The following is a 27,578-nucleotide window of genomic DNA, read 5'->3' on the forward strand; positions in this document are numbered from 1 at the left end:
AATAAAAATTTTAAAAAAACATTAGATTTGATTTCAATATGGTCATTTTAATTCAAATGCTTATGACATGCAAATACTTAGCAGGAAAACTTGTTGTATACAAAGCCTGCTTGGATTGGTCAGCTCTCCCTGCCTGCCCAGCTCTCCCTGTCTCCAAGACTATCAGAGCGGTATTGCAAACACAGCTCTTTTTTCCATACCGTGGGCGTCCCGGACGCCTGCACCTTGTTCTGCCCTTCAGTTACACATCTGGCGACTGCAGATTCTCCAGTCCAGCTCAGAAGTTTCAGCACCTGCCCTATAAGATGACACCCGGCGTATAAGACGACCCCTGAGTTTTGAGAAGATTTTCCTGGGTTAAAAAGTAGTCTTATATGCCAGAAAATACGGTAATTATCAAATTAACATTCTGCTTCTCTTTTCTTTTGCATCGAGGGGTGGGAAATATGTAGCTCCCTTGGTATTGTTGGACTGAAGTTTTCATCAATTCTAGCCAATGATGAGATATTTTTTTAAAAAATATATATAGTAATTTGTTAGTTTGTTTTGTACCCCTTTGTTTACCATCCTTGTTTGTTTTTCTTTAACATGGGACTCAAATTAACGTGGTGATGGGACACAAAAGATGGAGTCATATAAAACTGACATGGACATGAAACAGACTGAGCTGTCCATTCTAATTTCCACACTCTCAACATTGATAAGAATCAATCATTTAAAAAATAAAATGAATATTTTTATTACTACAAGTAGCACCAACAGGATTTAAAGAGAGAGAGAACCAAGAACATATAAGGTATGGTAAACGTAAGAAATAGAGTTATTTATTGCAAAAGTGAAACACATACTAAACTAATATCATCTTGACTTAGGAACAAAACAGACTACCATAAAAAGGTGGCTTCCAGCCAGTTTGGAGGCTTGGTGTACAGATGATGCATACCCCCAAGACACCTCATGCTGCCTGGCTGCCCACATGTGGGCCAGCTTCCAAGCACTCCAGCGGAGCAGCATTTAGAAGTCACATGTCACTGGAGCACCTTAAAGTTGGCTTCTGGCTGTGGCAGGTGCAAAAAGGAGCAGCTGCTTACCATTTCTTTTATGGTTGGAAAAAAGGTGGAATGAGGCTGTGGTGTGCAGTTGTTGTGGCCCCAATCTGGTTTTGTCGGGGGAGGCTTTAAGCTGCCCCTTCAAGGTGGTTCTGTTTCATCTCTTACTGTCTAACTGGAATTTCTTCTGTAAATTTAACCTAAACTGGTGTAACAATACATACATATATGCAGATTTCTTTAGTTGGCATTATCTACTCATAGTACATAACAGAAGATAAAAAGTATATACAGAGGATAGTACAAACAAATAAAAAAAGAACTGAATGTATTGATTCATTACATATCCCTTAGTCAAACTTGATTATGTATCTCTTAGTAAAACAGAATAATGATTTTAAAATACAATCCTCAAAAAAAAAAAAAAAAAAAATAGGTTGTCAGTAGGCTTCATTTCCTTGCTGTGATTCTGACTCATCAGTGGCTTCTGTGCAGTTGGATCACAAACTATGCAGGGTGACACTGAATGGACACAGATGGTACAGCCTACTTCCAGTATTATACCACGTGTTTACTCATCAACAATTCTGCATGTATTGGAGTGTCTTGATCTTTTAACAACCTGCTCAGAGGAAAAGTGGGAATGATTAGTAGGTTTTCAGTTGACAAAAATGCCTAAATAGATGAACAAGATCTTTACTGGCATTTATTATTTTCTTTCATTATAAAGTGTATGTGTTATTTTATTCCAGTTGTACAATCTACCACCTTACTCCTCTGTCCTAAAATGGCAGGCTATTAATTTTGTGTTCATAACTAATGTAGATACATTGCTTAGAAATGTTACCTGTTCTTGAGTATAATTCCTAGACTCTCCTGGTCAGAATGGTCATGATGGCTGATGTATTTTGAGAGTAGTGATCCCCCCAAAGTATTTTTTCAAACCCTATTAGAGGCCATATAGACAAATAAACTATCCTTGTTGTGTTTTCTCATGTGCAACATTGTGCTAAGCAATAAATAAAACTATTATGAACAGCATGTTGATATGTAATAAAGTGGTACATATAAGCATAACAAGCAACATAACAAATATATTGTCTCCTGAATATATCTAAGGCAGTTTGGGCTACTAAAATGGTTCCATGTATCCCCCAATACAGATCTTAATGTCAGGTCTTATCCTAAGACACCAAACTCACATTCATCTAGAAACATGGAAAGGATTCTTAGGGGTTATATCAAAAAACGTTCATTTTGCCAGCATGAGATTCTCAGTTCCTAATCATGTCCTGGAACTTTCTCAGCCTCCTATTTTGGAATTTCAGCTTTACAAAATACTGGCCTTTTTGTCTCTGTTTCTCAATAAATGTTTTCATAATGTAAAATACAGGAGGCTATATAGGATTTGACACATGTGGATGTTGTAATAACCAAATGACATGTTACCTTTAATATGCAAAAAGCAGATCAGAAATACAACATGAATAAGGCTGGCAAATTTTCCAGTGAAGATTTGGTTCTGAAGATTAAAGAAGAAACTTTGAAGGCAACAGAAATCTCTAGAAGGCACTGTAGTGATCCAGAAACTGAGAACTTATCCAGACTAATGAAAATCTGCAGCAGTTCCATGTCAGATTTTTTAAAAGATTCAAACAGTGCAGTTCCCGTTTCAACCTATTTCATGTGACTTTTTTGGACTAGCTGTGACATTTTAAACATTGTACTTGGTTTTATGTACTTGGTTTTATCGCTTTGATCTTTGGAAAAGCAGTATACAAATAAAATTATTATTATTATTATTATTATTATTATTATTATTATTATTATTATTATTATTAAACACAGGGCTGGAGGTGGTTTATTTTCTGCTCTTGAGACTTTCCAGCATATGCAGGAGTTAACACATGTCTGGCTTCTCCTCTACTCCTGGGCAGCCCCACATATAATATTGTGACTTGAGGGGATGGAACAGTCATTGCAGAGCCCTTTTTTTATTACAGTTCCTGGGAATGGGGACATAGCCACCCATGACACAACTCAAATGAAATAAACAGAGAAAGGGACAAAACATCAGGAAGAAATGAGCCTGACTGGGTATGGGGCTGGAAAAATTGCCATGAGGAGAAACAGAATAGCTCATCATGTAGCAGGAATACTGGTCACATGGAAGAATCCATAGAACACTTCCAGAAAGATCCAGAAAAATCAGCAAGCGTTGTGAAACCACATATTCTAAGAACCAGAAAACAAATAGGAAAAAGAAAGGTCAACTGCAGACAAAGACAAATGGATGAAAGGAGAGTTTCATGGGCTATCTTGACAAGCCATAAGGCCATATTAGATTCAAAGGCCAGACATTATCCATTCCTGCTTTAGATCTATTGGTCTACATTAAAAATCGTGCTGGACTCATTCCTATCTGTTCAGTCATCTCTCTAACTCATACTCACACTGATGGGCAGGAAGATGCTTTTGCTTTCATTATGTTTTAGTCCATTTGTTGAGTCAGATGTGTGGAAAGTGGGAGGACAGGAGCTGAAAAATGAAGCCCAAGAGACAGTGAAGGATGATGTGAGTAAATCTTAACCACCAATAAAAAAGCACAGCAACTTTTTAAAACTAAACATAGAGGTGTCTCCTTCACCTGAAGAAGAACAAAGTGCATGCTACTGAACAAGCATAAGAATGTGTTTCACAAGACAGAACAAACCAACCAATTTTGTAGCTTCAATTGATGGTCCAGATCCTAAAGTATTGTATCTCAGTTTCATGTCCCATATGGAGTGCAAGTGGGACTGTATATCTATAAGGGGTGAAGCAGGTCATTCCAGCCCCGATCATCCTGAGACCAGATGCCGTGGTCCCAAAGCCAAGCCCTGCCGCAGTCCTGAATGAGCCACCAGCAAGGAGCAGCTTTGCACTGTTTATTTTCTGGCTGGCTTTGGGCCACCTTAAATGGCCTCAGAGTGGATTCTGGCTGCACCAGGAGTGTGCATTGTCTGCACACCATGCTCCTGAAATGGCCAGAAGCTGCACTTTTTGGCCCGTCTGTTTCAGGCCAATATGTTAGCAACCTTTTAAGGAATGTGATCAGAATGAATAAAATAAAATAAAATAAAATAAAATAAAATACCTGACCTAGTTTCATTGGCTTTGTTTCCAGCATAGTTGAGGGGCAGGAAGTGTCACAGAAATAAAAGGGATAAATATAGGTCAGAGAGAAAACATATAAAGTTCCATATATTTATTTCTCTCATTGGGAATTTTTAAACATGATTGATACAAAGTTTTAGCACCAAGCTTCACACTTCATATTTTCCACAAAATGTAGTTAAAAGCTGTACAGCTGTTTTTCAAAAGTGAAAGAAATTGTACCTTTTGGGGTTTCACCTCTCTGCTTAAACCCCAGCAGCAATTTCTTTCCCCCCTCTCCATTCATACCACTTACATTTTTGCCTGTCGTCTCGAAGAAAATAAGCCCAAACCTTACAGTTTTGAACTTTACTGCCTGCTGTTACTTTGCTGTGCTGATATTTATATTTTAGTTGTTTGATTATGACTATAGATGGCTTCTTTTTCTTTGTTTCTCTTCTCACCTTCTGCACAAACATTGTGTGGGTTTTATGTTCTAGGTTGTGTATTTTTTTTCCCCAGGAGGGTTTGCTTCTTTACTGGATGTGTTCATTATTTATTATGAATGGTTTTTAAAGCATTTCTCCCTCCCTCCCTCTGGCTCTCCCTCTATTGTGGGAAGAAGAACTGCTGTGATAAGGGGGGGGGGGGGTTAAGATCCAACCCATGAAAATAGGATTCAGCAGTGAGTGCAATTTACCCTTTGCCTGCCAGCTTATGGTATGAAAAAATGTGTCAGTAAAAGCTGCTAATTTTTTCCCTGTTGTAGCTTTTCATAAATCCTAACAGAAAGCAAAAATATGTGACAGTTCAGCTTGAGGTGTAAAATATACCACAGCAGCTACAGTAATAAAATACATTAAGATGTATTCTACTTAGCAACCTAATGAACATGAAGGAATGAACCTTAGCTTGCCTGACACAATCAATACAGTGGGGTGACATCTGCTGAAACAAAATAATGCTTTTGCCAAAGCTGACTTGATTAATTTATTAAAGTCTCATTTTTAAAACTTGTTATAGCTCCAATGAGAAAATATACAGCAAACAAACAAACAAATAAACCTGAACTTTCACTTGATTGGCCATGCTAAATAGGGAAATCTGGGAGCTGTAATACAAAAAAGTAATCCCCTTCACAAGGTCTGGAAGAGATTGTGAGGGGATACAGACTGGCAGAAAGGGGCGGTGAGACACCACCCCTTTCTGCCCTGGATGGAGGCTGCAGTAGACAAATAGTGCAGTCTCCGTGAAGCCTAAAGAAAACCCACTTCTAGCAGGTTCTTTTTACGCCGTGTGCGGGACACCATTGGTGCACTCGCATGCAATCATGACGTCTGTACGGTGCTGTTTGGGTGCTGTGCCATGCATCATCACGCACCCCATGTGTATGGGGGTGTGGCAAGATGGTGCCCGCATGCCGATAGTAGGGCTGGGCACATGTGGATGCCCAGCCCTACCTAACCCTAATTTCAACCCCAGGCCGGCACAAAACACCAGTATGTACCTGGCCTATATCTGCTTCATGTGACCTATTAAATGTAAGGCAATTATGGGATCTGCTTGTATTTCTATTTATTTTGGAAATTCTGCTGTCTTCCTGACATTAGTTTCAACCTCCGTCTGGGCAGTAAAAGATCTAATTTACCACAACACAGTCTGCTTTGCTAGTCCACCTTGAATTCAGCAGTCAGAACCTCCTTCTTCCACAATAGCTTTCATGGACACATGTATATAATGTATATAAAATGTTCCTTTTGTAACTGGTCCCTGAAAAAATGGAGAAATCAGAGCAGTGATGCTTCACTGGCTGAACTGGCCTTTGATTGTGGGTTTATGAGATTTGTGAAGCATTGTCTAGTCTTATGACAATGCTTGTTGGTCAACTAATTGCATGACTCCATCAATCCCATACAATTGTATGAATCCCAGGACTTCTATGTCACTGTATGAATTAGAGCATGGGTAGGGAATGAATGGCCTATGCACCAGAGGCCCATTCATACAACATTATAGAACTATGATTCCACTTAATTGCCATGGCTGTATCTTGTGGAATCCTGGGGTTTGTAGTTGGGTGATGTACTAGAGCTCTCAGAGAATGCTAAATACTACTCCCCTAAGTTGCAAAGTGTGGTTAAAAATTTGGACCTGTCTGGTATTAATGTTGCCCACACATACCAGTGTTCTCCATCCCCAGAAGGATACCTGTGAGAAGGCACAGCTGAGATATGTTCTTTACCTATGTCAAAGTTAACATTCCCATGATAGTTCATGTCTCCAGTTTTTAGTTACATCTGTCCTGAAGCTGTAAAATAGATGCTGGAATGCCATGTTATAAAATGCCGTGTTGAAATATAGTTCTTGAACATGAGTAATGGAATATAATTGTTGAATTAAAATCTGTGTATCTCTATGTTCTAATATTTCAGCATTTCCTCCCAACAAACAAACAAATACCTAGTCTATATCACATATAAGAGACAAGAATTCAACTATATAGGGTTTTTTAAAAGAAAAGAAAAGAAAAGAAATGTCAAAAATTTGCTATTCATGTAATGCATTGATCTAGAATGTTTGCTATTATTAGACATGGTGTATAAACTGACTTATTCAGACAGAGAAAGAGAGAGAGTATACAAATGCATAAATGCTGTACCCTCATGCCAAACAAGGCTTATTAGAACTTGTAAAAACAGTTTGAGAAATGTTTCTTTCAAGAAATGTAATGGCACTTTTACAGTGTTAGTTACAACTAGTAAAGAGTTTGCATGTGTGTGTGTTTGCTTATAAATCAGTTGTTGAAATAAAAGTTAATTTAAACAAAACATTTATATATGAGACCAGTGAGGTTTCTATTAGGGGACCTCACCAGTTTTGTTTCCTTTGAAGATATGACATAAGACATAACAATCACCCAAAGACAGCTAAATAATTTAGAAAGACTCAGTCTAAGATAACAGGGGAAGATTCAGAGGGATTTAGATGTCATATCCCCCCAGCAAATCCATCACTGTTTTCCTGCTTCCTCTAGAAGACTTTCAATTAGATTAATAGTCTGTTTCTGTCTTATGTCCAGGTCTTCAGCACTCTCTCCTTTTGACCAGTCATTAACCTGAACATGATTCACAATTTTATTTTATTTTTTGTCATCTTTCGCATTTCCCACACCGCCCCCTTTTGGTAAATAATGCCAAATTCATATCTTTGACCTGAATTTGGACTAATTGTTTGAAATATCTGTTTAGTCTATCTATTTTCACCAAGCTAGTAATCTTACAAGATTTAGGGATTTGCATACATATTAAAATAGCATGAATTGATATAAGCCTTTCCTGTGGATATGTTATATCAAATTGCAGAAACCTGGGATTTCATTATGTCTTCTACATTCTCTGCAAGTTAAATACATTTCAGTTCATGGAATGATCTCCAGCAACTACCCATTGTCCTCTGCCTTGTAGATTTTTTACAGAGTGTCTCAAGACTTACTGTCCTTTCATATTTTTTCCAAGTCTTTATCTAAATTATTTCCCTACTACCTCCCCATTACATTTCCCCACCTTGACACTGCATTGCTATGGTACTGGGATTGTATGCTCCCATTAGGTAAGAAACTACACTGATGGTAGAATTATTAGTGGTAAGTCTCCCAAGTCAGACAGGCTTTTATTAAGGAGTCAAACTAAATATGCCAGACAGCTACTGGGAAGCAGCAGTAGTGGAGGGCAACATTGGTGGAGGATCTCTCAGAGACAAAAGCAGTGTCATCATAGCAAATTTCAAAGGAGCTAGAAAACATATCCAAGGATAGCTGGCCAAACAACAAAGTATAATAAAATCCAAAATAACATCTATTTAGGTTCTAGGAGACTGAGAACTTTATCGCACGGGCCCTGGAATGGGCCCTTTGCATTCTAAAAAGGGGTCGTTCTGAGGATGGAATGGGTTCCAGAACACATCTTACCACACTCTGGAATGCTGCTGCCGCGGCCGGACAATCATGGCCTGTATCCGTTCCAGGGGGCGCAATTTCCAAGAATGCTTTGGAACAGTTCTTGGAAATCGCGCCCCCTGGAACGGATGTGGGCCACGATTGGAATGTCCGATGTCCCAGAAGCGGCAATCCAGAGTGCAGTAAGATGCATTCTGGGGCCCATTCCATGCCCAGAATGATCCCTTTTTAGAATGCAATGGGCCCATTCCAGGAACTGTGCGATAAAGTTCAAAGAGTAGTAAGGTTCAGGAACTAAAATTTAAACTCCTCTTTCTCTCCTGGAACTTACATGGCCAAAAAAGAGGAATGGCACATGAATATCCCTCTATACCAGCTTAACTGAGAACATCTAAAACATTTTCATTTCTCTCTCTCTCTCTCTCTCTCTCTCTCTCTCTCTCTCTCTCTTTCACCTGTTTGATTTTTAACATCTTTGTCTGATGAAGAAGTATTTTGGATATGTCCACAGCAAAAGGAAGAAGAAGGAAATGGTAGGGCCACTGCATGAAGAAGATGGCAAAATGTTAACAAAGGACAGAGAAAAGGCAGAATTATTCAACACCTTCTTTGCCTCAGTGTTTTCAGAAAAGGCAGAGGGTGTTCAACCTGAGGATAATGGAGCAGAGGACAGAATAGGGGAAATCCAGCAGAGAATAAGAAAAGAGATAGTATAGGAATACATGGTTAATTTAAATGAATATAAGTCTCTGGAACCTGATGAACTACATCGAAGAGTATTAAAAGAACTGGCAAATATAATCTCAGATCTTTCTGAACTCCTGGAAAACATGAGAAATCCCAACAGACTGGAGGAGGGCAAACATTGCCCTCATCTTCAAAAAGAGGGAAAAAGCGGATCCTAGCAATTATTGTCAATACAGGAAATATTCTAGAGTAGATAATCAAACAGAGAGTTTTTGAGTATCTAGAAGGGGGGAGATGCCCTCCTTGGTCACTGTAACAGCCCGAGACATAGAGAAATAAATTTCGGTGTCAGCGTACTGATAACACCCCGCCCCATGTCCCCGTATGATCTCACCCAGCGGCTTCATGTAAATGTTAAACAGCATGGGGGACAGAATGGCGCCCTGAGGGACACCAGATGTCAGCTCTCTTGTAGAGGAGCAGCTGTCCCCCAGCATCACCATCTGGAATCTGCCCGAGAGGTAGGAATGTAGCCACTGCAAGGCAGAGCCAGCAATTCCCAACTCTCTCAGGCATTCCAGAAGGATACCATGGTCTATGGAATCGAAGGCCTCTGAGATGTCCAAGAGCACCAACAGGGCCACATTTCTATGAAACCAGAAGACCAAATTCTAGACCAAATTACCTAAACTCTCACTTGAAGCCAAGAAGAAATTGAAGCTATTCCTCACCATCTGATAATATGAAATTAGTTTGGCATATATCACAAAAATATCAGGTCAGGAAACCATGCCCTATGAGGCTCGATGGCCATCTGTCAGGGATGCTTTGATTGTGTATTCCTGCATGGCAGGGGGTGGTCTGGATGGCCCTTGAGATTTCTTCCAACTCTATGACTGCATGATTGTAAGATCGTATGATTTTATATCCTGAGGTTCCGTAACAAGTTACAGTATCATTCTAGTTCCACAGTCCTAGAGTGAAACTTATCCAAGCTACAGTGATAAATATGTATTGCAGCCAGTGTGGTACAGAGCTTTGATTGCTGGGCTAGGGCTCTTGTTGGCCATGGCAACCCACTGGGTTACCTTGGGCAAGCCACCCACTATTAGCCATAGATAAACAATTGCAAAAGATAATAGATAAATCTCAACAAGAAAACCCTAGGACAAAGTCACCATAAATCAGAGTTGATTTGAAGGTACATTACAATAACAATGCATGTGTCACTACCTAATATATTACTACAATATCTGTGAATCTGAAAGACATTCCCTTGACACAAGCAGTTCTAAACATTCATAAAGCAGATTTCACTGGACTAGAAATTCATCTATGAGTGTGCTAGTCTACACAGTAGCCACTAGTGTTAAATTGGCACTTACTTCTTTTATCTCTGACTTCATAAAATTTACCTTGAAGATTGTCACTTATCATTATGTAATCTATAAATTAAGTGCCTCACTACATCTGACTTAACAATTACCTTTACTACTTTGTTCATTATCTTCTAAGTATGTTCATTAATCAGTGTTCATTTATATCTTTAACCCATTTATGATTGAAAGTTAGTAATTATATTTTATGGTACTGTATGACCCAAGTTTCCAAGCAACAAAATTTTTCTTTAGGTTGGCCATTGTTATATACAAAGATCTTTCAGTCCATATCAGTCATCTAAAGTATTGCAAATGTTATTGTTATGGAAACTATAGGACTCAGAGACCCTACCATACTATGTCATGTTGAATTGGACTTCTTATCTCTGGTAGTTTATTTTTAAGTATTTAAATCAACTCATCACCCTTTGAATACTTTAAAATAAGTCTCACAAACTTCAGAAGAAGGACATTATCAAACAAGCCCCTCTTCTTCCTTGCTCCTTCTACAATCATTGCATTGAAAGCCCCTAAATACATACTGGTTTTAAAACTTTTAATACTGCACTTCTCTTCAATAGCCTGAAGTGACTTTTATGTCATTGGGGGTCCTCACACATGTTCTTCCTCATTCCTCCTTAAACCTGCTTCACTGCCCACCCAGCTTCTCCTCTCTAGCTCTTGCCAAAGAAGGAATGACTGCCTCCTCATGAGCAAGCACCCATTCCTTCTTTGGTAGGCTGGAGAGGAGGGGGGGGCCTCTGGAATAGGGAAGGAGAGAGGAAGGGACACTGATCCACGTGACTGCCCAATAACAGAAAATCCATGCAAGGAAATTATTGTACACGAGGAGAGATGCTACAACAGTGTGTTTGGGACCTTATTCATGGATATTTACTGTCAATGAAAAGGGATGCTCTAATAATGAAGGAGCTATGATGTTGTGCAATAAGCATTGCCAAAGGTGATATTTTCTAGCATTGATGGTAGGTATTAAGGCCTCTGTGGTCATCTCCTAAATCTCTGAAACTGTTTCAGATCACAGTATAAAATCCACTTTTACCATGACATAAAGGTCATTAGGGAATTAAAGATAAAATTTCACTCCTCCCAATTTAGTGTCAGGCTGGAGGAAATCTTATCAAGTAAGTTAGCCTGGAGGGGAAATGACACTCAGTAAGTTTCAAGACTGAGTGGGGATTTCACCAGATTTTGGCAGTCCTGCTAAGACACTCTAACCAGATAATAACTATAGGTCTCATAGGATTTGAGGCAGAACTACACACTATTCCAGGGTTTCTGCAGAAAATGACCACCTGTTCTTGATATTGTGTTCTTACCTTCTTGAGGTTTTACCAATTGTATACCTTAAATCTCTTCCCTGCTTGAAAAAAAATCTCTGAAACAAGAACATGCATGAATGAATAAATCAATGAACAAAAACACACAGGTAGCACCCAAGACTAGTTGTCAGCCTTTTGCCATGAGGCCTATTCTAGAGCTAACGCAGGGTCAGTACAGACTAACACAATATACCAGCTTCCTGGCTGATTCTGGTTCTTAGAGCATTAGAGGGGAACCAACTTGCTATGATAGATGGTCTCAGAAGAACTATTCCAGCTAACTTTTTCCCAATAAGAATGCTTATTCCAACTTATCTCCCATAAAACTGTGGCATGCTGTGATATATTGAGTTTTTGCGTCCCTCAGATCACTGATATTTGGCACCTGGACAATCCAAATGTCAGTGAATAATTTCAGCATGCAAAACTCTTTATCTTTCTTTAGGTTTATCCTATATTTCTGGATCATTTTTTTTTCTGCTTCTGTTTTCCATCTGTCATTGATGCTCTCTGCCCTCAGACTTGTTTGATGGAGAGGGTACTAAAATGCTGTGTAAGCAATGAGGGAACATTCAATTAGTTATTGTGTTTAATTACAGATTTTCTATATTTTATTTTAAAATAATTTTTATGCATGAAGTTTAATTAAGAGGACCCCATTGCCCATGGGCCTTAATTAACCACAATATAATGGCATGCAATCTCAGTATGGAACCTAAGTATTTTGCTGTGGGCACAGTGTATTCTTGATTGAGTTATATTGCAATTAGAAAGTACACTGGCACAATTAATATGATTGCCAAAATACTTGTGAATGCTAACCTAAGATGATAATATGATTTTTGCATAATCAAGACATCCAAAGAGATTAGTTCATCTAAGTCCAGGTTGGACATCATGTATATCTGTATGTCATCTAAAATCTAAAGCTAAGATATTAATAAACAGTAGTCATGTAAATGTGGACTATCACTACTAAGGGGCTGGACAGACCACCCCAAAACAGTGGTCTGGAGCTGCCAGTTTTTCCTCCGGTGGGAGCCTGCAGCAACCAAATTGTACGGGTTCCCTCCGCACAAAAAGAACCTGTCATTAGCGCACTCTGTCACATCAATGACGCAAGCGCAGTGCCACAACATGCAGACAAGGTGCCGTGCTTGCATCATCATGGCGGCCTCTGTGTGGACCAGAGGCTGCCATGATGGCACTGCTGCTCCGTATTAGGGTTTGGGAGTGTGTGCTGTGTGCTCCTGAACTCTAATTTTGGCCTGAGGACAGCCCTTCTCACCCATCTGTCTCAGGCCTAGGTCACCACAAAAAATCTGTCCATATGGGACATATGATTGCAAGACTGAAAACTGTAGAGTGATCCTGTACCTTTAATGGTTGTGTAGAAGAAGGAATTTCAGGCAGTGTTGCTTCTCATTCAACCAGCTAATAAGCAGGATGATGTTCTTATTTGTAGCTTCCAAACCTATCACAGGGTTTTCTGGGACTTATAGTGTGTGACTCACCCAAAGTTACCCAATGGAGCTCCATGGCTGAATGAAGGTTAGAACCCTGATTGCCAGAGTCATAGTACATTGCTCAACAACTACACCATGCCGGCTTGCCCTAACAGGAAACACCTGCTGAAATTTCCTCTTCTACATAACCATTAAAGGTACAGGAGCCCTCTTCAATTTTTCACTCTGGCAGCCATTGGAAAATAGCAATCCTAATCATCTGTACTGCTTTTTAAAATATCATTTTGCAAGCAGGATCTGCAAAAATATTGTTGGCCATGATTCTTAAATTCTTTAAGATTTATATCTCCCCAAATACTGGCCTGGAATTCAACTGATACAGTATAGTGTTTGTTATGGTTTCTTGAACATTGCATAATGGTGGCGTGGAAAGGCAGTAAAAATGTGTTGACTCTGAGAAGGCTTTATCCCAAATTCCTCCCTTCACTTACGGATACTGTACCTACATCCTTTCTCCTGCTGCCACCTCTGTCTATGCTAGTACAGTGATGCCAGAATAGGGCCGCAACTGATTTCTTCCTTAGATTTCCTCCTTTCCTGCCACTTGTGATACCCTGGCGATATAAATTATATAACCTGAATATTAGGGAATGCTTCAGTCCTTAATCACTCATTCTAAAAACTTGAACAAGGTACCCTAGAACTATTTTTAAGGTCTAGGGACTTAACATTGACAGGCAGGGAATAGCCAGCAAGACCTAATTTGAATGATCCTGTACAACATACCAAAGTTTACTTCTTAGAAAGTTTCACTCTTGAGAACCTTTTACTGGAAATCCATCAATCTGACTTCTTTGATAGATAGGGCCTGCAGTATCTTTGCTCTTTCTTGATTGGTCATACCTTCTCCTTTACAATATCCATTGAAATTGGTTAGTGTTGTAGATATCTCTGAATTTAGCTTCTCTGTTGTATTCCTTTAGTTTTTGCATACACATCTTTGCATCATCAAAAGAAATGTTGGCTGAGCTATACCATCTTTCAGCAGCATTATCAGATGTTCTAGCCTGTCTTAGTGGGGCTTTATGGGGTTAGGAAATCTGGCCTTAATGCATCACCATCATAAGAATCCCCAGACCATGTAGAAGTACTGATTATTGAGCATCTCAGCTATACTTAAACTAAAGGTGTTCATTTAGTAGCCTCTTGCTTAGGTAGAGAAATCTGATTTCAATTATGCCTCAGTCTCAGACAAAGCCTCCACTGGCCTAAAAATGCAGAACACTATAATTTCCAACATTTTAAATACCCTATTATGATGTTTTGAATATCTTTCATTTTTCCCCCTTTTGTAATGCAACCTTATGTCAAAGATCCTGTATACTTCTTTGTTTGCAAAAGCCCTGTATCAGTAATGATTCCATTAGGGTTAAAATACTCTAACATGCTCTGAGACTCTTCAGTTAAGCAATTAACATGTATTGTGGGTGCCACACTCCTTTGATAAATGATCACTGAGCCTTAAAGTAGATGTCTCTTTCATTTCTCATATTATGACTCCCCCCCCCCCCTTTCAAAAAAAGAAAGAAAAAGAACACTAGACACAGTTGTGTAAAGAACTGAAAGGCTGCAGGATTTTTACTTCACAAAAAGTCATGGAATTCCCTCCCTGCTCTTTTTGTTCTTTTGTCTGATTATATGAAAATATTTAAATTCCTTTTTGTTGTGATTTTTATTAAAGTAGCATAAAATAATGGATTCTTCTTGCCCAAAAGCATCACTGATACAGATTGTTTCTGAGGGGAAATGAATTCTAAAGAGGAAAAGTGGTGCTAAATTGAAAGAACAAAGAGTTGTTGGCACCTTAAAGGCTCATAAATATATTATGACCTAACTAGGGCAATACAGCAAAAGTTAAGCTACCCACTAACAAGTGAGGAAGACCTAAGTATAACTGTGCAGTTAAACAAGAACCCTTACTGGTAAATCTAACAAAAATGGCTCCAAGATTCACACATATACGCCACCTGGGTTGTTTCACAGCATGCAATTACAACACATTGATTCCACTTTGTCATGGCTCCCTCCAATGGAATGATGGATTTGTAATCTGGTGCCCCTTCACATCACACAATTATAGCATCATGAGCCAAATTAAAATGCCATGGTCCCATCCTATGGAAATGTGATATTTATATTGTCATGAAGCAATTAGAATTATCTGCCAGACAGCTCTAGGGCTTTCCCAAACTACAAGTTTCAGAATTCTACAGGATACAACCGTGGCAGCTGTGTCCATTCCTAAAGATTTCAGATCTGGCCATATGATGCATGCCTTAGATCCAAAACACATTGCAGAAATAATCCAGTTTGAGACCGCTTTAACTGCCCTGGCTCAGTGCTAGGGAGTTCTGGGAACTGTAGTTTTGCGAGACATTTAGCCTTCTCTGACAACTCTGGTACCACAACAAACTAGAATTTCTAGGATCCCCTAGCACTGAGCCAGGGCAATTAAAATGGTTTCAGACTGGATTATTTTTGTGGTGCGTTTTGGATCTTAGTTACATCTCATTTTGATTATTGCAACCTGTTCTATGTAGGTCTGCTTTTGAAAAGTGCTTGGGAACTTCAGTTGATCCAAAGAGCTACAACAAGATTGTTAACTATGGATGCTACAGATAGCACTCAACTCCCTTGTTGCAACAGCTCTACTGCCTGCTCATCCAGGTACAATTAAAAGTGATAGTTATGAGCTATAAAGCTCAATATGCCTCAAATTGTCTGAAGGACCTCATTCTCCCATATGAACCTGCCTGTTTTTGGAGATCTTCTGGGATGGCCCATTTCTCTATCCAACCTCCCTTATAGGAACTTCTGAGGGCCTTCATATTGGGATGTTGGAGTGTCAGTGCCATGCCTTTGTTCAAAGGCTTGTCATCAAAGGAAGAGCAAGCTTTACCCTGCCAGCATAAAATGGACTGCACAGAGCAATCCAGTCAGATAGCTGAAAAGCACCCAGGCTCCCTTTTCTGCAGTTCAAGACCACTTCAGATCTGAACAAGGTGAGCAATAGCCACTCATCCCTCAAGGCAAGCACAAGACAAAATGGCTAGCCCAAATTCTCCCCTCAGATACAATGCCCAGCTATGTGAGAGCTTCTCAGGTGGGATGCATCTAAGAATGTCTTGACTGAAAATAGCTGTGAAGCTGGGTAGGGCTAACACTCTTCAATTTTCTAAGCAGGACACACATTCTGACCAGTGCTGGAAGTAACATCATTCTTGGCTGTAAATTCTGTGTATGTAGGATTATGAACTTTGGTTTCCTTTCATGTTTGATAACTGTGTGTTGCTGGAACTTTTGAGTCTTCTGATACTGATTGACTACCTGTCTTTGGACACTGGGATGTGATTAGCACAAACTCTTCACCCTTCACCATTACAGCATTTCTAGCCTCCTCATAACTGGCATGGCTTTCCTCACATGCCTCTGGTTCTAACCAATTGGGCTCACTATTGAAAGAAACTGCATTTAAACTTGAGCAGGACAGTCAAGACTCTCAAGAAACAATTGATATCTCAGATTGCTAGTATTGCTGAGTTTCTTAGGCCTTACTTGTCCAGGTAATTCTCTGATTTGTGATTTGGACATGGCTGGGTACTGATAGGATGAGCAGCATCTGTGCTCAAATGCACATCTGGATGTTGATATCACACTACACTTTCTAAAATGCCACTTGCCTAGAATGTACACTTGCCACACTACACTCTAAATAGTCAATCCTACCTCAATGGATGAAGGTGAGGGACAGTTAACCTCAGTAAAGGACATATATTTTCTAATCCTGCAACTTCCATCACCTAGTTGTCATTAACTCTGTCATAAAAGGGAGTTAATACTATGAAAGAAAAGTAAAATTTGTTTTGAATATATCAAAAATTCCTTATTAATTAACTGAATTGTTAACCACATGAAACTTAGGCCCTGTACAGACCAGCCTGAAAGGGTGGCCTGGGGGCCGAGTCGGGGCATCATGTCCAAATGACACATGCCACAACTCTGCCCCCAGGGCACCATGACACCACACACCTCTCCACATGGCATGTGGAATCATGGCGCTCCTCTGGGGCTGAGTCCATACGATACAGCACTGAAGGAGTGCCGCATAGCCACACCACCACTGCCATGGCACCCTTTCGAGGGTGCAAAAAGGAACTGCTTTTTGCAGCTCCTTTTTGTGCCCTTGAAAGGTCAGATTGGGGCTGCAGCATGCAGTTGCCATGGCCCCTATGTGGCATGAGAAGAGGTGGCTGCAGACCACCCCTTTGGGGCAGTCTGTCGCGCCCCTTACTGTTCAAATTCCAAAAATCTCTAATTTTGCATCATTTCCCATCTTAACAGAATGGCATTCTTTCATCTCCCAGGTACTGGAAAATGTTCAGAAGACTAAGGGCTAATATGTTCTTTGACAGTAAAAACAAATGCATTTTCAGACCCTGTGCAGCAGAAAGACAAATACTGTGAATGTTCAAAAAGTACTTCTTACCTATCTGTGTTTATGACTAGGCCTTTGTGATAATCTGGCTTTGCTTCAATTTTCAATATCAATTTTCTTTTCATCTTATCTCTACATTTGATAGACTAAAATTGCTAGCAAAATAAATAAGATAAGAGCAGAGAGACACTATAATAGCACATTTTAATGACAATTGCACACTGTTAAAAAGGAGCAAATAGACTAAACTGCCCTCTCAATAGTCAATAAATGCAGAACTAGAAAGAGCTGCACTGGAAAAATCATCATAGTAAAGTACTGCTATTATATTCCATATCTATGCACATAGTATAAGAATGTGCATGGAACATCTGCAGAGAACAACTATTTCATTCTCAACATCTTTACAGAAAGATTAGAAATCACCTTATAGGGAAACCTTGCATGAGATTATTAATATGCTATCAATGCCAGGTCTTGGAAGTAATATCTAACACAAAGAGAATTATCTGTAATGCATTACAGTGCGCCTGCGTCGTACGCAGGCACACTTTACGCGGCTTTCAGCACATGCTGAAACCAAGCTGGGAGAAGGGGCAGCGCGTCCCATAAGGGATAATGGGCCCTGCGCCACCATGCTGCCACACCGCTGCGTGCACTAGCCCCATTCATTTAAATGGGGCTCGAGCATAGGCGGAATTCCCTTTATGTGGGGGAATCAGGAATGGACCCCCCATGTAAAGCAAGGGCAGACTGTACTTTTTAGGACAAGGGTGGGCAGTTGAACCAAGTCTGGGTGCCAGTTTCCTTTTAGACACACACGGACAGACTGCTAACATGTGCAAAAATGAAAACAGGAGTGATGTCATTTCCACTTTCATTTTTTTTACTGTATTTCACAATTTTAAAGCTTTTTAAAGGAAACTGAGTAGAGTAGGGTGAACAAAACCACCATGTCTTGCTGTCATTATGAGTGTTTTTAAAGTCACTTTAGGGCCCATAATTGCTGAAAAAATTAAAGGGGAGCAGAGTATCCGAGGCTTCCAAAAAGTGGAGCTACATCCAGTTTGAAGGCCACAGTTTTCCCATCCATTTTAAGATAATGTGGGCATAACAGTATTCCTTTTGCAAATATCATAGTAATGGATAATGGATGGTATTATTATGAGTAATTTTTGCATGTTACTTTTTTGTTACTTTTGAGAGGATTTAGTGAATGGCATAATGGCACTAATATTTTTCATAGCATTACTGCGTTCTTCTGGGGGCATTGCAACATGTTATATAATGAGCTATTTTTTAAAAAGTAATTTTCCAAGCTTTGATAAATAAAAATCATAATAGATCTGATCTCAAAAGATTTCAAGCATTATACAGAAGGATATAAGAAAAATCAGTCAATTATTGGTGTGTGTCAGCTAATCTATTAACTGATTAAATTTGCATATGTAGAAAGTCACTCTAAAGCATTATTTTTAGGTGATGCATGTGTTTGCTGAAGCAGAGACCTCATAATTATTTTTGAAGTCTTACAATTAATTTCAAGTAGATATACACAGCAGAACACAAATATATATGTTTTTAAACACTGGTGATTTGCCTGTAAGGCTGGAGCTAGTTAATTTGCCAAATATGCATTGTTATGTTCCTTCAAGTCATTTCCAATTTATGACGACTCCTAAGTGAACTTATCATAGGGTTTTCTTACCAGGATTCATTCAGAAGGGGCTTGCCATTACCTTCCTCTGAGCCTGAGATAGTGTGATCTGTCCAATATAACACAGTGGGTTTCAAAGAAGGAGTGGATATTCAAACCCTTGTTCCCAGAGTCATAGTCCAATGCTCAAGCCACTTATGCTGGCTCTCCAGGTGCTCTAAATTCCCAGCCCACCATAATCCAATAAGAGGCATCAATAAATCCTATGAGAGGTGTGGAAAAGAAGATACATGTAGCACTAGCAGTTTCTCATATATGTTATTTTGGAGGCTGGCTTATATAAATATTATGAATGCCCTTCTCTATCTCATTCTCTCTCCGTCTCTCTCCGTCTCTCTCCGTCTCTCTCTGTCTCTCTCCCTCTCTCTCTCTCTCTCTCTCACACACACACACACACAGGGGGAATAAATTTTCCTTATAAAAAAAACTGAGCATGAATCACTACTTGGCACTCTCTGTAAAGATTTTCACCAATCTTCTCTTCTGGTATGGTGTGGTGGGGGGAGGAGACATGTAGCCCAGTTTCCCATCTGGAAATGGGATTTGTAAGAATTTATTCACATGAAAGGGTTTATTGTGCAGCCGTATGCACACAATCACAGCTGTCAGTACCGGAACAGAGACTGGAATACTTAACTGCTTCCCACATTTTTGAACAAGCCTATGTGCAAAGTTCCATTGATAAGTTCTGATTTCTGGCTTCACATGATTACTGTAAATTCATAGGTTTGCATCATTATACCAACCATGTGACTGAGCCAAGAATGAAGTGCAAATGCTTAATGAAAGCTAAGGCACAGTCCCCCCCCCTTCTTTTTACAGTGTGGCTATTTCTTTCTAGCTTCTAAAGCATGTTCCAATTTTTTTTCCAAAAAGGCTTAGAATAGTACATTATTTAGGACCTGGTTAATGAATTTATTATATTTTCACACAGGTGTTTGATTTCATGCAGCCATGGAGTATTATCAAAAACAAGTGAGTGCCTTCCTTGAATCTTCTGAAGTATTCTCTAATGTGCCTTGCAATCTGCACATTAAATTCTTTCAGAATAGTACTAAATAGATAGCACTAAAAAGGTAGATAGTACTCAATAGATAGCACTTAAAAGATGCTAAATAAATTGTACTAAAAGGGGAGCCAGTGAAGCAAGATAAAGTCCTGTTTATCATATGACTACCAGCAAACAGATTATCTTCCAACATTTATTTATTTCCCATTTGCCTAAAAAGTCACAAGATACACAGAGACAGAATCAATGTATATTGAGGGGCTGAGAACTATATTGGTTAGTACTACTCACTGCTTCTACTAGCATTACTGTCATAAGTCTCCCAATGAAAAGAGCAATGGCTCTTGACTTCCATTATCTTGAGGCAGTGAAATTTTTCTGCGCTTTAGTACACAATTCAAGGTGTTGAACCCGTTTGGGTGATAGGAGTCAGCACTTTGAATAACTCTTGAAGTGGATTCACCAGTTCAATGACATTGAAGCCACCCATCACTAATTATTATTATTATTTTTAAAATGTAATTAGATTTATTGGAAGGAGGTCACCATGAACACATTCATGAATATGCAGAAAGTCTGTTTTCAGTGAACATCAAAGAAAACATTTGTCAGGGCATGTGGGTTTTGGATTCATGTCGGGCTTTTGCAAGGCAACTTGCAGTAAATTCCCCTTGCCTCCTTGTGATTGCATAGCACTGAATGTTTAAATCAATTTACAGCTTTTATCATTTTATTTCCTAAATTAAAACAGTTCTTTTCCAGACAATACAGAGAGAGTTTTTGCCAGCCTCCTCTCATGCTTCTGTAGACATTCCAGTTTTGAAATATCTATTGACTCACACACATCATGTTTCACTTTCAGCTTCATAACTGTTCAGGTACATTCAGCACACAATGAACAGATCAGTTAACATGCCATCCAGCACTCCTGTTCTCAAGTTCTCATACAATGGCATACTTATTTTTCTCCAGCATTAGACTGCAGTTTACATTGTCACAACAGTGGAGGCACTACAATAGCTCTTTTCACTGAAGGGTTTCAAGTAGCTTGTTGCTCACTAGGGCTGAAATTCAGACACCTCACAGTAGGAAGGCAGCATTGGCAGATGACACCCAATATTGCCAGCCACTTGAGATGAAGATCAGATTATGACCCTGTCCACAATAGAAAAACATTTTGAAAAATACCTCCACAAAGAGTGCTGTATTGGTTTGGCACTTGTCCTTTGGTTTCCCATGAGATGTGGAAATACATCACACTCTGTCCAGCTATCATGATCCTCATCACTGTCCTGGATTGGATGCAAACAAAGGGGCGAAACAGACTGTCCTAAAGGAGTGTCTCTGTACTGCCCCTTTTCTTGCTAGATTGGGGCTATGTCAACTGCACACCATGGCCCTTATCTTGCATTTTTCCAGTGCAAAAAGAAGCGACAAAATGCTCATCCTTTTTGCTCTAGAAAAAGGCACCATTTTCACCACCACCGTGGCTCTTATTCCCTTCTGTGGCACATGACATGTATTTGCTGTACCACAGGAGTGTTCCCACACTGCCCACCATCTGTTCAGGCAGGCAGCATGACTCAGGTTTGGGGACAGAGTCAGGGTGAGCAGCCTCCATGCCACCCTGAAGCTAGCTCTTTGTGCTGGTCTGCTTTGCCCCAAACTCTCAGTCCAATTTGCAGAATAACTGAAAAAAATATGTCTTCTAACAAGAGACATTAAGTAATCCCATATTATAGATGGAAACAATTTTTTAAAATATTTTTAAATGGTTGAAACATATGATTTTCAAGTGTTCAGAAACTGATGATAAAAACACTGGACTGATGAGAATCTAAGTGGTTAGGGACTTACTTTGCACAAAATTCACACTCTGGAATTTGCATATGCTGTGATTGATTTATTCTGTCCAAAATTAGCTCATGGTTGAGATACCCAGGAAAAAGCATTTTCTACACAAAACAAACAATGTTTTCTACACATTAAACAATATTTCCATTCAGAAAATGCTGTTTCCTGTGCAGAAAATGTTGTTTTCTGGGTAAAACAACCAGGTGTGAATTTTATACAGAATAAATCCCAGATTGTAAATAGGCTTCAAAAATTGTGTGGTTTTCAAAGTCTCTCTTGCAGTGAGAAGAAAATTGTTGAAATTACTCATTGCTTCCTTCAATAAGAAACATAGTGAAGAATTACATCCTTATCACATATACATAGAACCCTTCAGTGTCAGACTACATGGGTTTACATGTGAAAGCACTTACTTTAATTGCTTGATTTGGGGGGGGGGATCTGGGGACTTCCACATATTGTTTATCCTATCATGCATCACCATAGGTCATGCTTGCTGGATCTGATGAGATGTGGAGTTTAACAGTCTGTGGAGGTCCACAAGTTCCTGCCTCCTGCTTTAATCATTAGTATCTGTGGTCAAAAGGAGTTCTTTTAATCCTCATGCTCACCAACATTACAAACACAATATTCCTTCAGTGGTTTAGAATGAATTCTCTCTGATCTCCAAGTTTTCCAAAAATAGAGGGATGGTCTTGCAACCACTGAGAAATGTGAAAAAGAACTTCAAGAGCTCATAGAAACCTGCCTCAAACTCTTCCACAACTCTTCCATGGATTAAAATCTAAACTGGAGAAGAATTACCATCTTACCTTTGCAAATGTTTTGTGAGGCCAAGAGAGAAGCCTCTCCTCACTGAACAAAGCCTTTGCCTTCAAGGGATCATAAGGGCTTTGGCTTCTTAAGATCCAGCATGCTGTTTTTAGATCATTGGCTGTCAAAGCTCACATGAAGCTGTTAAGTTGATGCTAGTCGAGGTAACACAGTGATACTGCAGCACTGCATTCAATAGACTAGGAAGAATCTGTAGATGCAAAATCCATTGTGTGAGAAGGAAACCAATCCATCCCAGGTTGGCAGTGGTGGGCTTTTCTGTTCTTAACTGTCAGTTCCTCCCTAATTTATTTAAGTCATTGGTATTTCCTGCTCCCACCTTTGATATTTTACTCATGTGGCATTTACTGCTCCTGACAGAAAAATCTACTGCAGTGTATGGACCAGGGTGACATGTAAATGTTGGTAAATACCCTTCCATTGGGATGGAAATATTACACCAAATTTCCTCAGAATTTGGGCAGTTTCTTTGTCAAACCAAATCCATGACCTTGAGAGCTTGGCAGTCTCTAAAATTATCATGGATATAAATTAAGTTGTACTCCTGCCTGTACACACAGCACTGGGGAAGGAATGGACCACAGGGATCAGATTTGTTTACTAATATGAAGAGTGAGGAAGTAAATGTTGACCTCAATAAGGATGTGGTGTCTCAAGCTCACTAGGACCCTTGCTTAAAGGAAAGGGTTAGGTGAAAAAGCCAGTGATCAATTTATGGAGGTATAAATAACAAGAACAAGAAATTTTTCTGCATTTAACAGTGGATGGCAGAAAGCAAAAGAAAAAATCAAATGTGAATAAACATATTTTTGTTCATAAATACAGTGTGCCCACATTATATGCGGACATGCTTTACACACTTCCAGTCTATGGTGGAAGCCGTGCCGTAAAAAAACACTGACATGCTCCAGAAGAGGTAATGGGGCATATGCCCATGCCCCATGCCCCACGCCATGCCATGGGCACGAGCCCCATTACTTCTAATGGGACTCGAGCATACACGCTTTTTGCCTTACACGGAGGGGTCTGGAATGGATGTCCCATGTAAGGGAAGGACTGACTGTATTATTATCTATTCCATGTCAAAATATAATTATCTTCACAGAAGATGCAGTTTCCTGTTTAGAAAATGCTGTCTCAAAAAATACCGCATCCAATTTTGTACAGACTAAAACACAAACTGCAAATGGTATTTTAAAACTGCATTGTTTTTGTAGATTTTCTTGCACCAGGAAAAAAATTGCTCCTTGCTTCCTTTTGGGGGTGGGGGGAATAGTGAAGAATTGTATCTCTATGTAATATTTGACTCTGATCTCAGTCTTTGTTTTCTAGGACACAGAGATACCCTCAGCTGCAGAGATACCCTCAGTTTGTTGATGCTGGGACTGCTGCTTAATGGTAACTGAATGGCAACTTGGGGCAATGTGTTAGACGGGACGCATCCCTGGCATATGTCATTACTAACTGCGGTAAGTCAGAAAAAAAGAGAAAAAAAGAAATTATCTAACTTCTTTCCTGGACTGTACAGTTTTCCCGATTTCAGTCTACATGTCTCTGAGAACATACAAATATCTTTCTCTGAGGTGTGGGAATCTCCAGGTAGGTTTCCTGTACTATCCTGAAGATGAGGAATATCCACTAACAAAGCCAACCAAAACGTAAAGCAAATATTTAATAATTGCCCAATTCAAAAGTATCAATGATGTATAGCATATAATTCACAATCAACTAGTCTGTGAATTAAATAAAAATAAATAATTGCAGCCAGCTCAAGTATCAGCATATCCACATTATAATAAAAAAATTACAAAGCATATGTAATTATTAAATAAATAATCATCAACAATATACCAGATTGTCAATACATATGATTTACCAACATTAAATTAACAAAGATTCAAAAATGGCAGAATAATGTAATGATATAGATTACCAATGAATATTAAATACAGTAAATTCTGTTAGTTGGCCAAGAGTAAAGTTGAACAGAAATGAAAATTAGCAAGATATGTAATATTCCAACAGAAAATTAACAGAAAATGAAAGGGAGAATAAGCCATATAAAGATATAAAAAGTATTAAAGAGTATTAGATGAATAACTGTTGAGACTGATTTCCCATACTACTTGCCTTGAGATGCAGTGTTTGCTGTCCTCCCAGTATAGCATGTGAGTTGTGGATGGGAAGAGTCTGTTGAATTGAGCAGAGGCTTCGATGCTGTCCTTCCCATCTCCATGGTCAATTTTCTGAGCTGCTGACACAGGTGACTTCCCTAAGAACAAAATAAATGTCACATCTGATAAGGACTGCAATTCATTTTTTAAAAAACAACAACAAAAACCTAGGGAGGAATGTACTTTTTACTTTAAGTGAAATGGAAAAAGAACTGCAGCTGTGTAAAGACTGGATATGGAACACTTAGAAAAGAATTGTGTTGTTTCATGTGGATTAGAAATCACTGGGAAAGAACAGAGGCATTTTAGTAGTGAAGCAGGAAATTGTACAGGACTTGGCATGAGAGTGTGAACATGTGCAGCATAATAACTTGGCTTCACAAATAGCTTTATGTAATGCACACTGAATGTATTATGGGTTATCCAAATGCTAATTATTAAAGGACTCTTGGTCATCTTAATTTTCCTTGGCAACTACCGTATTTTCCAGTGTATAAGGCAACGGGAGGTATAAGACGACCCCCAAGTCACCCGCCAGCAGCATCCCTGGCCTCCCCTGAGGGGATCTCGCATATACATATTTATACGTATTTTCCAGCATATAAGGCGACTTTTTAAGTCTGCCTTATGCGCTGGATTTTTACCCCAGAGACAGGCGAATGGCATAGCCACCTCCCTGTCTCTGGCGTCCTTGCTGGGTCCTCTCCCAGCCAGCCAGCACTCGCGCCGTCTGGAGGGAGCCTGTCTGGAGGTCTGAGAGAGGATCTGCGGCGGCTGGGCTCTCACCGCCATTTTTCTTCTAAAAGGCAGCGGGGAAGCGGCTCCAGAGCTGGCTGGGTCGAAAAAAAGAGCTGGCCCCTTACTCCTTGCCGCTGCCACTGAGGATCCTCCGATCCTCCAGTAGCTTCAGAAGTCCGCTGCAGAAGCCACCACCGCCACCCAGGATCCTCGGCTCCTCCAGCGGCTTCTGCGGTGGACTTCTGAAGCCACGGGAGGATTGGAGCATCCCTGGCGGCGGCAGCAGTGAGGAGTAAGGGCCGGCTCTTTTCCTCGGCCGCCGCAGATCCTCTCTCAGGCCTCCAGAGAGGCCCCCTCCAGCCGGTGCGAGTGCCAGCTGGCTGGGAGAGGACCCAGCAAGAACGCCAGAGACAGGGAGGTGGCTATGCCATTCGCCTGTCTCTGGGGTAAAAATCCAGCGCATAAGGCAGACTTAAAAAGTCACCTTATATGCCAGAAAATATGGTATGTAAACATTGCTCTATCAATTATCTCAACATACAATTGATAGAACACTGATTACGTGAATGGATCTGGGAGAACTCACAAGCAGCACATGAATATTCACAATTAACAGAATCACAGATCTGGAAGGGACAGTAAGGGCCATCTACTCCAACTATGCAGGAATGTACAACTAAAGCATTCCTGAAATATGCCAGTTCAACCTCTGTTTAAAGACCTACAAAAAGGAGAGTCCACCATCCTCTGAGGCTATCTATTCCACTGTCAAGCAGTTGTTGCCATAAGAAAGTTTCTTCCTAACATTTAAGAATCTTCTTTTCTTGTCATTTGAATCCACTGGTTCCTTTTCTTGTCTCTGGCACAGCAGAAAACAATGTTGCCCCATCTTCTACAGGATATTCTCTCAACTATTTAAAGATGGCTATCATATTCTATTACTTTTTCATTTTTTCTTGTTTTATTTATTTTCTTGTATTTCATTTATATCAATTTCCCACACATTTCCTTGGACTGTTTGGTTTCCTCTGACTGTTGGAGCTGTCATGCTGATTTAACTTCCTGCATTCTTATGACTATTGTACACCAAAATCATCTGCACACATGGAGAACAGATTGAAACAGTCATGGAATATTTTTTTCTGAAATCTACAACCACTCCTTACTGATACTATGTTCCAGGTATTATCTCTAAGCCCTGACACATAGGTATGATGGCTTAGGATGTAGTGATTGTGGGGAAATTCTTGTGCTAACTCCGGCACGTGGCAAGATAAATATGTGAACCAAATGTGATGCAATCAAATTGGCCCATGTTTCAGCACTTTTCTGAAACCACAGATGAGATTTACACAGTGAATATCAGGACCAAACCTACCATTAGACTGCTTAAGGCAGCCAACTCAGGTATTCAGTTTGGAGAAAGAGTATGAAATGCATCAATTTTAGTTATTCAGTTTACTATTGTTGTACATCAAGAGAGAAATATATGTGAGATTTTCTGCCTCAGATGCCAAAACAATTTGGGCAACTTTGGTTGCACTGGATTTTCAATTAAGGGAAGGGAACACCATTTGCCATTTTATTTCATGCCTGAAAAGTGTTGGGCCACTTTTCAGGAATATGGGCTGAATTCTATTATTAGTTTTAACTAGAGATTGGTTATTGAATCAATACTTATCTCATTAATAAATAATAAATAAAATTTTTATTTATATCCCGCCCTTCCCAAGATCAGGGCGG

The 27,578-nt window shown here is 39.6% G+C and overlaps 1 long non-coding RNA gene across 1 annotated transcript; it reads right to left on the reverse strand.

Moving 5' to 3' along the window:
• Window positions 1-763: 763 nt before the first annotated feature.
• Window positions 764-23,109, reverse strand: LOC121926493. Its single transcript, XR_006103028.1, has 3 exons — window positions 22,902-23,109; window positions 3,503-3,587; window positions 764-1,671 (listed from the first exon to the last, which is right to left on the reverse strand). It is a non-coding gene; the product is annotated as an uncharacterized LOC121926493 (long non-coding RNA).
• Window positions 23,110-27,578: the final 4,469 nt, after the last annotated feature.

This window comes from Sceloporus undulatus, chromosome 3 (genome assembly GCF_019175285.1).
Source record: "Sceloporus undulatus isolate JIND9_A2432 ecotype Alabama chromosome 3, SceUnd_v1.1, whole genome shotgun sequence".
NCBI classification, from domain to species: Eukaryota; Metazoa; Chordata; class Lepidosauria; order Squamata; family Phrynosomatidae; genus Sceloporus; species Sceloporus undulatus.